A 10,689-nucleotide genomic window follows, 5' to 3' on the forward strand; every position below is an offset into this window, starting at 1 on the left:
ATAAATTTGATTAAAGAGGGAAATAACCTTTAATGCAACTAATAAAAGAATCAAATCTAAAATCGACCAATATTCAATTTTAAAGCACACCCTAATTAAAATAAATATATAGAGATAAATTGAGATGACACATCATCGTAGTTTAAATTACCTGCTTAACACGACAGTTTTCACTTTCATTTACAACTGTATAAAATTAATGAATATTAACGTCTGGGGGTTGAAGCAGGGAAAGTAATTTATCATCCAAATAAGTATAATTGTGGCAAATGAATATTGCTTCGTGAATTCAGAATTTTAGTAATTTCATCTTCAAAAGAAAGAAAATTAGCCGGAATATTAAAATTATGAAAAAAAAAAAAATGGTAAAAAACGGTATCAAAAGAATAAAATGCTAGTAATGGGGTAAAATAGGCGCAACAAAAGGAAGAGAAATGGGGGTAAAATAGGAAAAAAGGAGGTAAGGATCTCTTCCAGTCCTAAAAAAAGGAGAGAGAGAGAGCATTGCAAATCCCTTGGACAAATGTGGCGAAGGCAAGTCAAAAGCCAAAAGGCTTAAATGAAGGTCGTGAATCCTTTTGTCATTCTCTCCAGAGACATTTCCGATTGGGTTTCGTCTGCTAAAATAATTGATAATAAAGTATGATATTAAATATTTGTTTCCACATTGCTTGAAATATACATAGGTAATGTTGGTCATCCTGTGTTGAACAAAATTTTAAAAATTGTTTCGTTTCCATCGTTGGGAATAATGACTATTAAATTCTTTTTTTCATGATTCTTATAAATATCATAGATTTGTTATTTGTGCATCATATGATATCTTTATCTTGCTTGATAGAGCTTTCAATGTAGGAAAAATTAAGATTTTGAGATAAGCGTTGTAGTTGCCAGTTAGTGAATTTCTAAAGAAATCCTCTGAATTTTATTACATCAGTTTTGACGCCAACTGTACGTCTTTCACGTTTACGGGAGTTGATGGATACCTCCTGGTACTGGTCATAAATAGCTTACTCTTTATGACTTCGAGATACTGATTTCCTGTTCCACTGTTGTATTCTTTGGCCAGGAGACATGGTACACATTGCATTAGGATCATTGATTTCAACTTCAGGCTGAATAGTTGAATGTTTTAATACTGCAAGATGGTTGACAAAAGAGGATTTGTTGCCTTTCCTCATTATTACTATTATTACTTGCAAAGCCACAACCCTAGTTGGAAAAGCAGGATGCTAAAAGCCCAGGGGCTCAAACAGGGAAAATAGCCCAGTGAAGAAAGGAAACAAGGAAAAATGAAATCTTTAAGAGTAACAACATTAAAATAAATATCCGCTATATAAACTATAAACACTTTAACAAAACAAGAGGAAGGGAAACGACAGAACAGCATGCCCGAGTATACCCTCAAGCAAGAAAATTCTAACCTAAGACAAGAGGTGGACAATGGTATAGAGGCTATGGCACTAGCCAAGACTAGAGAACAATGATTTGATTTGAGTGTCCTTCTCCTAGAAGAACTGCTTACCATAGCTAAAGAGTCTCTTCTACCCCTAAAAAGAGTAAATTGGCCACTGAACAATTACAGTGCAGTAACCCCTTGGGTGAAGAAGAACTCTTTGGTAATCTCAGTGTTGTTAAATGTATGAGGACATAGGAGAATAAGTAAAGAATAGGCCAGATTATTCGCTGTGTGCGTGTGTAGGCAAAGGGATAATGAACCGTAACTAGAGAGAAGGATCCAATGTAGTACTGTCTGGCCAATCAAAAGACCCCATGTCTCTCTAGTGGTAGTATCTCAACGGGTAGCTGGTGCCCTGGCCAATCTACTACGTGTCACCATATTCATCGAACAGACTGAATGAGATGGGTGCCAGTTTCTAACCGAGAACAACCTTTAGGTAAAGGCCCCTGCGAACACTTGTCACCAGCATTCTTGCTTAATACCTATCTGTGTCATACACTGCCTTGTCTCCGACTCTGACTCCTGTCTTCACTGTCTCCATAATGAGCAAATATTTTTCTTTTTTGTTTCACTGGTTCATAGAAACCTGGTAGCTATATGTGGCCCAAAAGCAACAGCATCCTGCACATTGCATTTTAATATCTGCAGTGCACCCATTGACATGTTTATAAGCTTTTAATTTGAGGATTTCAGAGATTGGATGCATTTCCGTAGTTCTGTCCGTATAATTTTCTGTCTGTTCATTGCATCGAGCTCAACTCTTTGTGATCCTTGCTCATGAGGCATTTTCATTGATTCATTCCCTTTAACACTGATACTATCTTCATCCTTAAACAGTGTATCCACAGATAGAGGAACCGTGTTGCAGACACCATGTGAAAGGATCCATCATGCCACCTTATCTGATGACTGGGTAATATCATCAAGTCCACCTCTTGCTTTTCCATACAGGTCACAAAACACAACATTCCATGGCCCTTCTATATGGCAGCAGACATGCTCACCTCTTAGGAACATATTCTCGGTTTCCTTTGGAAGAAGAGCTTTTTTCTTGGACATGTCATCATCATCAAGTACGGGGTGTTCGATGTCGAACGGCCGTGGCCCTCTGCACAAAACATCTCCATTCATTCCGGTCTTGAGCCTTCCTTTCCATCTCCACCATCGTTAGCCCGCACATCTCCATGATATTGTCACTCAATCTAGTTTTAGGCCTTCCTCTCGTTCTTGTACCATAGACTGATCCAATTAGTAGCGTTCTTTCCAGAGTATTGTGTTTCCGAACCTGGTGTCCAATAAAAGTTAGTTTTCTTTCATCCAAAATGTCAAGTAATCTTTTTTCGATATTGATCTTTTGTAGAACTTCCACGTTAGTCTTTTTCTTAATCTAGCTTATCCTAAGGACTCTTTTGTAACAACATAGTTCAAAACTTTCTAATCTTTTCCGATCTGTAGCTTTTAAAACCCAACATTCTGAACCGTATGATGCGATGGGGAAAACAAGTGATTTGAGAAGCCACTTCTTTGTGTTTAGAGTGATATCTCTGTCTTTCCACATATTGGACATGTACCATGTGGATTACTTGGCATAATTCCAGTGTGCTGTAGCAAAGAAGTACGGTATCATTTGTTTAACACAATACAAGCGTAGAAACCGATTTGCTTCTCTCTCTGCGTGAATGGAGGACAAGGGAAGCCAAACTGGTATTATACGAAATTCTATCCCCGTTTCCCTAATGGTTACTGTCTGGCATCCTCAAGCTTTGATTGCATGCTTTCAAGAAACTCTTCAAAAAGGGCAGTGGTTACCATACAAAATCCTAACACTGCCTTTAGCCAGATCTTTCCATTCACCATATTTGCCGTTCCCCGAAAAAGCAGACTTCAGGATCTCTTGAAACCTAATGCCTTTCATAAGGTTTCCAATACAACCTAAAAATAACATCAACAAATGCATTCCTCCAGGGCATACAACTAGATGCCTCCACCGATCTGGATCAGACCATTTTGCTTTTAGGATGACCTTGTATAGCTGCATGTCAGCTACCATGTGAATGCAGGGTTGACCATGTGACAGGAAAAACGTTTCAGCATGTAGCAAAATCATCAACACAGTATCATGATGGGATGGAGTGTCCCCAATCAAGGGACCAAAACATATTTTGTTGGACTTGCTTCGATCACAGTATTTCTAGTTGTGCTTTTCATATACATTTAGACATACAAAGACAAGATATAGAACATTGACATTTTCAAAGTCTTAATTTCAAGAAGATAAAGCTGGAAATGTTGTCTGATTTCAACAGTAGCTGACCAAATTGCTTATAAAAGAGGGGATATTCATTAGCATATATAAATAAATTTGCCCAAAGGCACCCAAGTAGCATCCGTCGGATTCTTGTTCAAGACGTGGATAAGGAATAAACAACCAAAACCCTTTGTATATACTCTAAAGCAAGGTTCACATAAAACACCACCCATCTCGTGGACTAAAAAGTTTAAAATTATTAAAAAAATATGTAGAAACTACGAAATTAATTTTCAAATATTGTTCAACAGAAACTTGAGATTCTTTAAAATTTCCCAGATTAACTTCGAATTACTAGTATTATCTTTTACAAGGCTTCACATTACCTCATGACCATTCCACCAGGCCCCTTCAGATAAAGAACCCATCCCATCGCTGCATCGGTTTCGATGTTGCTTCTTCGGAGTTGTTATCACTTGTCCAACAAAACCCTATTTATAAAGTTTTCTTGCCCTTTAAGAAATGCAGACTTTTAAACCCCGTTGGTCCCCAGTTCGAATGGGAGCCTTGACGAAGAGCCATCGATAATGGTTTTGAAACAGCTGTCAACAATAGATACTAAATGGAACATCTTAGTTGCAGTTTTTAACTTTCTATTAATCATGAATGGATTTTCTTAATTTAAAAATAAGTATTCTTCGGGTATTGGACCCCACACATACATCATATAGTAATTGCATATGCAGTATATATGTGTATATATATGTATATATATGTATATATATATATATATATATATATATATATATTTATATATATATATATATATATATATATATATATATATATATATATATTTTAATTACCTCAAGCCACGGAAGGAGATTAGGGAAAAGTTGGAGTGCAAGCCATCAAGAGGCCCTTGTCTCATTTGGTCGTAATGGAATTAATATAATGAAATAGTTACGCACCTCTTACGTAGTTTATTCATTCATACATTTATACGTATTGGCTAGACAATTCTTTGATAATATGTAACTGTACATTGCAATATCAAATATTATAAGTGTTTCTTTCTACACACACGCACATTACAGATACCCACACGGCAATAACTCATACACATATATATACACACATTTTATATATATATATATATATATATATATATATATATATATATATATATATATATATATATATATATATATATATATATATATATATGGTCAATACAGTACAATGTCCAGTGACAAATGAGGATTCAATGAAATGAAGTTGGTATAGTTCAAAATGAAAAGATTCTCGCCTTAATTAAAGGTTCCTCAGATGAGCCTCTCTAAATGTAAATGAAGGAGTCTACGACTAATTCCTCGTAACTAAATTTAGGTCCCACTGTCGAGTTACTTAATGGTCCAAAAAGTTCCTGGCGAGGGTTGTTCTTTCTACATCCGAATGGGATATTTGAAAGGATCTCAACTTCGCTCCGTTAATCATCCTGTATTTGGGCAATTGCATTACTTGTGCTATTTTCTTTATATATTATAATAATGTATGCGACCTGTCAAAATGAACGACAAATAATTAGGTATGCACATATACGCTTACACACATTCAACTCTTCCCACCCCTCTCCCTTTTCCACTCGGGGTATCCCCTCTCACTGAGCACTGAGTGTGACCAGAAAGATATATATATATATATATATATATATATATATATATATATATATATATATATATATATATATATATATATATATATATATATATATAACACCTACCAGACAGACACTCGCTCTTTCTTATATAATGGAGATTTCCAACCCTTAGCCTAACGGGATATAATTCATCTTGTTATACGAAGAGATTAATCTCTCATTATGAAGTACAGTTGGACACATGAATTTCTGTCAGACCTCGGTCTGAGGAAGTGCACCTTATCATACCCTTACTGCTCAGCTAGTTCTTGTGTTTAGCCCCACAAACTCCCTCTATAACCTCTACCTACACTATCTGTTTGGCTACTCGCAGCGCAGTAAGCATGTGACAGGGTGCACTTCCTCAGAGCGAGGTGGGCCAGGAATTCCTGTGTCCGACTGTATTGATAATATTGGGTAAAATAAAGTCATTAAGAAAACGTTCTCCTTAAAGGAATGACTAATATAAGTTCCTGAACACAGCCGTATTTTTCCTCCATGTCACTCTTGGACTTTAGATGCTTTACCCTAAATGACAGAATCTCGAACTCCTTGATTATTGATAATCTTCTCTCAAGAGAAATAGAAAAAGTAATTTAGGCAAAGTTTAACAAAATGTTAGTCTTTTTTAATTAATAAATAAAAGAATGAGACATAATCAAGCAAAATAGGAATCTTCCATAGATCCCGGCTATCATTCGTCGTTCAGCCTCTCAATTTTGAGTATTGCTATCCATTTATATAAAAATAGCTTGCCTTTAAATACAATTTCTAATAAGCTATTCCCGATTCCACGTTGATATTAAGCACATAACTCTTTGAATATGTATTTATGCAAAGTTCAATATAAGACAATAACAAAAATAACTGTTTCTAGTCCACTGCAGGACAAAGGCCAAATGCATGTCCTTTGTCATGTCTGGGATTTGACCATTTGCATCACCACGCTGGCAAGTGCTAATTGGTGATGGTGGGAGACTTTCGTGTGATCGCTAGGTTGGTTTAACCTAGTATGGGTGACCCTGACTAGTACACCTTTGTTGATCATGGGGATACATAAACCCTTTCACCACTCAATATGCATGTAAACATATTGTATAAATATGTATGTATTATCATAAATATTTTTGTATAAATTTAAGAATAGATATTGAGTATGCTTAAATAAGGGGTTAAATAAACTAACCTATATTAGGCAAGTTTATTTTCATTCGAGTGTTTTTTGTTTCTTAATATACATTCAAAACTTGTCCATAAATTTTTTCCTGTGATAAGAGATAAAATGGGAACAAAAGGCGCATGTAACCATTTTTGTTCTGAACCGCTTGAGTATTTATTCTCTATTTTATTCAGGCTGCATGTCACGTTAAAAATGATGGAGACGACTTTCCTCTTTTTCGTTTTCTTTTTCCTGGGGAGTTCAGGGAACGACAATGCATTTCCTAAAGTGTAGGACTCTCGCTTACTTTTACTAGTTTGCCTCTTTATTTGGCATACATCGCTTTTCATGTCATGTATCCTTAACGCTATACATACGCAAATTCGATGAATTAAGTTTACTGAAATTTAAAGTAAAAGTGAAAATTAAAAAAAAAATATCTCCACAAACCTCATAGAAACAACGGAAGCAGACTTTATCAGGTCACTCTACCCATCATATATACGTGTGATGAGTGTCGAATGGACAGTGTGTCGAAAGACAAAGTGTTGAATGGACAGAATGTCGAATGGACAGAGTGTCGAACAGACAAAGTATCGAAAGAGAGATAGAATAACGTATCCATTTATTTAATGACCTAAATAATCTTTAATATATAACAATGTTTACATTGATATATCCTTACACTCACATTCTAGAGAAAGAGCTTGAGAATAGAGTATCCAGTTGTCTAATGACTGAAATTACTCATTATCAAATCAACCTTTAGCTATATAATATTATTTACATTATTATATCTGTTACAGATATACAGTATTCAGTCTGTTTGAGATTCACTCACCAGAGATTCCAAAGTTTCAATTCAAATTTCCATTATAGCAAACCCATCATAATGGAAATAATCAAGACTCAAATGGTGGAAAGAAACTGCTACACGAACGTTATGCATACGTGATAGATAAAGTGATTAATGAACAAATTTATTGAAAATGTGAAAACGACACCATTGTAACGGCAGAGTAATAACGCAAGGTAAAGCAATTTGCAAAACTAAAGAGCATTCACATCAGCAAGACAGTTATCATATTGATGCTATAAAAGTTAGAGTGTTATATATAAGATTAAAATTCATTCTCAACATTCTGAAGAAATTCCATCATCTATGATAAATCAATGCACAAACTATGTTCCAGTTTTTCCATAGTTGGAAAGCTTCCAAGTAGGAATCTCTAGCTCGGACAATAAGGACAGTTCGCAATTCAACTTATAACGGAGAAAACTTAGACTGTAACAACAAGGGGAGACCCATTCTTATTATTTGATGAAAATGGTGTAAAAACAAGTTCAATAACCCAGAATCTCAATACTTTGAGGTCCAATAGAAGATGGTTCTGTGATGGAACTTTCAAGTCGGCCCCTATTGGAAAACAACTATATACCATTATTGATGTTATTGATCAAAATAGGACTTTACCGTTAGTGTACTGCATTACCAAAAAAATAGATGAGACTACTTATTCCATTATTTTTTATTTCACGAGAGAGTTGCAAACGATTTGCCAAGGAGCAATAAGTTCGTTGAAGGTTGGCATAATGCATTTCATAGAAGAGTGAAGATTTGCCACCCAACACAGGACAAGCTTTTAAGAAAACTTTGTATGGAGCAGGGCAACACTGAAATGATTCTAGAGCAAATTCAACAAGGCTGAGATGTAAGAAGAAAATAAAAAAAAATATACTATCCTTACCCTAAGACTAAAAAGTATTTTTGATACATACGGCGTCGGTCCTGGATTAGAATATCTTAGAACCATCGCTTACATTTCTATTTTCCTATTTCATATTTTCTCATAAATATAATTTTTTACTGCTTATATTGATGTATTAATTATAATCCTTAATACATTTTATCTTTTCCAAACATTCTCTGTTCGACACCCAGTCTGTTTGACATTCTGTCCATTCGACACTTTGCCTTCCGACATTCTGTCTTTCGACACACTGTCCTAATACCCAAATATATATATATATATATATATATATATATATATATATATATATATATATATATATATATATATATATCAATGTGCAAGATATATGTGATCGACATACAAAATTAAGCATCAATCGAGAATTAATCTTAGTCATCGACAATATATAAAGATATATATTCAAATAAACCGGCAAGATTTTACAACCTCATAACTGTTTAAACAGCTTAAATAGCAACGCTTATGATCTCGTAAGCAACTCGACTGATACTTGACATTGACAATATACATTATACAATATTGGCTTTGAAAATAGGATGGTACTGAAGATAAGGACATTACATTCAATATTTACATGGTTCACCGAACAATTCTAACTTGTCATTATTTTCCTAAGACATGAAAGTATTTTGAACAAAACAAAGGAGACAAAGATATAATCAATGCACTTCCTCTGTTCTGGATTCGTCTGACAAGGGGCCATTCCTGCTGGAATAGTCAATTGTAAAACTTCGTAGAATTTCCATTGGCAGAAAAGTGTGGCTGACAAGGATCGAGTAAAGTTAGTGTCCAAAAAACCCTTTGGGGTAGAAAACTAAAGTAATGGCTTTGGGAGGGTCTGGTGTAAGGGTCCTCACTTATAAGGAAAACCCTCCTAAACATTGATGTTGTCAAGGTTATGTCCTTGTCAGGGTTAGGTCAAATGGTTTGATCTGCCTCTATAATCTTTATCAATATGGTGTCTTAGCGTGCCTCCTTAAACGGTTGCTATTAGGTGGACTCCTGGCCATTTAAGAGCTCACATCTCATTAACTTAACCCCACATTTCATGTAACTATTGGTTGTGGGAAGGGGGTGGGGTGTTGAGAAGGCGGACCTTGCTGTTAATGTTGCTTTTGTGACAAGAACGCGGAAGTGGCTAATGAAATTACCTTTAGACTGACGATTTCTTCTAGGATATTATAACAAAGCTAAGGACTTGGAAATGCCTCAGATTTTTCCAGTTAATCCTTGATCTAATTTGAGGTAAACATGTGAATAATGCTGCTGCTTTATTGATTTAACCCATAGGAATGTTTTTAAGTTCTCCCTTGTATCTCTACAGAAAAAATAATATTCCTTTATATGTGTTTAGTGGTAAATATGTTTCTGGAAAGGAGCAAATGTAGGAAAGCGTAATAATGATTTATGAATTTCATGGTAGGATAATCCCAGGATTAATAGAATACAGGGTTCGACCGCTTTCGACCAAAATAAGACAATTTCGCGTGGCTGCACTGACCGAGGCTCAGGTGAAAAAAAAATGGATCAGTCAACATTTGACCATACCAGAGTGAAGAACAAGGAAACTGTCTCATACCAACACCAGATTAAGGCGCTCTTCACCTGGTCAGTCTAGACAATGTCTACTTGTTCCGTTTATGGATGCAGATAAAGTCAGAGGCGAAAGGAAAACTCAAACGTGAAATTTCATCGTTTTCATAAAGATCAGGAGCTGCAACAAAAGTGACTGCAGTTTTGCAATGTCACTCCTGTTAATATTAAAAACGCTAGAATCTGTAGCCTGCATTTTGAATCCACTGCTTATAAAAGAAATCTAAAACACGAGCTTCTTCAGCTTCCAACTCCAGGAAATGCAATTTATTGCAAGATGGTGCTGCCCCAACATTGAATGATAAGCCTTGAATCTAACAAGGCTTAATTATTATCAAACTGCATCAGTTATCAGAATCTCTACAAATCATAGCAACCCCTATTATTATTATTATTATTATTATTATTATTTAAACATACTATCAGAAATCGGTTAGTGTGCAATAATAACAACAATGGTATTATTCCATGCAGTGAATAATGCTCTTGTTTCACATTCATTCGTTCCAGGACATAACATCAATTGGAATGGTGCCTCTGTCATTTTTAAGAGTGGGGATGTTGGTGTTCGTCGCCTAGTGGAAGGAGCTGCTATTAGAAAGGGGTGTGCTTTAGAAGGGAACAAAACCTTCACTGATGAAGATAGTTTTAGCAATTCTTTAATAATTGACCACTTTGTCCACGATTTTAGGACTCATATGTCTGGTGATTGTGAGACCCCTGATGTTGCTCCCACCTCTCTTTTATCCCAGA

The sequence above is a fragment of the Palaemon carinicauda genome, chromosome 22 (assembly GCF_036898095.1).
Source record: "Palaemon carinicauda isolate YSFRI2023 chromosome 22, ASM3689809v2, whole genome shotgun sequence".
In the NCBI taxonomy this organism is placed as follows: domain Eukaryota; kingdom Metazoa; phylum Arthropoda; class Malacostraca; order Decapoda; family Palaemonidae; genus Palaemon; species Palaemon carinicauda.